Genomic DNA, 2381 nt, shown 5'->3' with positions numbered 1-2381 from the left:
GGTTTGTAAATATTCTGATATAAAATGATATTCTGATATAAAATTATTTGAAACCCTATTTTGGCTCTGATCTTTCACGCTAAATAAACTGTTTTGGCATCAGTGTTTTTTTCCCAATTAAAACAGGTGACAAAGGCGAATAAGGAAGCATATAGAAGAATTATTTATTGCTGAACTGAAGAAACTGTAACAGAAAGATAGAAAAGCTTATATCTTAATCACTTCAAACAGAAAAATATGAATCATACTTAATCTTCGCAGCCGGTGATATAGTGCAAACTGCACTATTAGTTTAGAAAAAAAAATCTAAAAACATGGGCGTCTGCAAGGTTTTCTTAAAAAATATTTTATACTTAAGTAAATGTAGAAAATTACTTAAATAGGTACTACAAAAATGTATTTATTTAAAAAAAGTATTTAGAAAATACGTATTTTGCATTTAAAATCTATTTTGTATTTTTCATTTGAAATAACAAAGTATTTGCATTTTGTATTTGAATACTTTTAAGAAACCATTTTGCACATCTCTAATTGCTTAACAATACCATGAACTGTTAATATCACCCACACGGTACAATCCATTTTCTGCAACTTTTCTGTGTCATTAATGGGACCAAGTGATTATGTTTACCATGTTTTCATCGTGTTTTCGTTATATTCATGTAATAAAAGTCTTATGCACTACTACTTCTAAATACTTAACGAGGTTAAATACGATTAAGCCCAAACATACACTAAAAAAATATATCTTGTAATGCAATTCTTGAAATTTCCTGGTTGGTTTCATATTCTACTCCATCAAATAGTCAGAAATAATAATAACAATAATCGGGAATAACAACAGTGGAATCAATTTATGATTATAATGATTTAACTTTCGTTCATAATATTGTTAGTGTTAAAAGAAATATTAAACTTACTGCGTAACCAAAGATGCTCATTTATTTCATTCATCTAATACATACATATAGGAACATCGCCTTGCGAGGCAATAGAATTTATTACTACTACTACTGGTAATAGTTAATAAGTGCGTCCATCTTTAAAGTATTGTAAAATCATTAGATGATAGAGGACATTTTGCCCGTAGATTTTGTAAATAAATAAATAGAATTACCCTATCTAAGCGCAAATTCTTTTCAAATGAATTAGCTTTTGTTGGTAGATAAGGTACGTCCTTACTATCCGTTGCAATGCGGCAGTTATGGATTATTAAAGCTAGAAACAATTGTTTATTACGGTAACAAAAGTGCACTGTAATCTATATTTATTTTTTAGCGAAACAGACGCGCTCTGATATTTTAAATAATGATTACAAAGAAACCTATTACAAAGCTAGGTTCCGTCTACGTTATAGAGGTAGAGATAGTATAAACAAAAATAAAAATAATATTATCACGTACTGTCGATCTGGAATTACATGTTTACTGTTTTAAAGGGGAAAAGAAAGTTTGCGGAAGATTTATTAAGTGCATGGGATTATTTTCTAGTAAAACGCTTTCACTTTAATAAATGCAGTGCAATTTATTGACATTGGGATGAGGTCAAGCACCGCAACGCCATGTGTTTTGTTATATTTTAATTATGGCGAGATTCCTCCGACAATAATTAAACTACAGTCACTACCACACAATATAACAATTTCTTAGGGTTTAGTTCCAACTGGAATACTTCAAATTATTCGTGATTTTTATTAAAAATTCCAATTAAGCGCCAACATCTTGGAAATCGAAAATAGAAGCGTTAGTTAGTTCAATCATTTTATTAATTAGCTATTCCAAAAAATCCTGTCATTACAAGAGACAGCCGCACAAAATTTCATTACAAAAACGCCCACGTTAGAACCGTAGATATTAGCATATTATTAGGTATGCATTAAGTGATGATTCCGGTGGAATCGTTCGTTGTTAAACACAAATATATTTCGTTCCGAAATAACCTGATTACGGAACGTGATTCTTTACGTTATAGTCACAACTGGAAGGTTCCCCAAAAGACACCACTTTTTTGTGATGTTGCTCCATACAATGCAAGTTGACATACCTATGTAATATCAAGGTGCCTATCAGATGCAAATACAAAATAAAAAATAACTATTTTTATTTTGCATTTAAATACGTTTCTGAAAAAAGCATTTTGTATTTTATTTATAATACTTTCCCAAACGTATCTATTTTTTATTTGTAAAATGCAAAATACGTTTTTACTTTTAAAAGTTTTGCTAGTATCACCGATCAAACATTATATAATGTTGAATGAATGTTGCTCACATTGGCCATTGAAGGTATTAGAAGCTTAAAAAGGGAACAAAGAGACATTTCATGAATGCCTTCTAATTCTTTAAATGAAGAGAGCCCAAAAAATTCTAAACTCCTTAAAAA

General features: G+C 29.8%; 1 protein-coding gene across 1 annotated transcript in view; it reads left to right on the top strand.

Annotated features, from left to right (window-relative positions):
- LOC108737371 (pancreatic lipase-related protein 2-like) overlaps positions 1 to 2381 on the top strand; it is a 17270-nt gene that overhangs the window by 5685 nt on the left and 9204 nt on the right. The window lies entirely within an intron of this gene.

The sequence above is a fragment of the Agrilus planipennis genome, unplaced genomic scaffold (assembly GCF_000699045.2).
Source record: "Agrilus planipennis isolate EAB-ADULT unplaced genomic scaffold, Apla_2.0 scaffold14, whole genome shotgun sequence".
NCBI classification, from domain to species: domain Eukaryota; kingdom Metazoa; phylum Arthropoda; class Insecta; order Coleoptera; family Buprestidae; genus Agrilus; species Agrilus planipennis.
The sequence above is the reverse complement of the archived record's forward strand: the minus strand, read 5'-3'. Positions and strand labels throughout refer to the sequence as shown.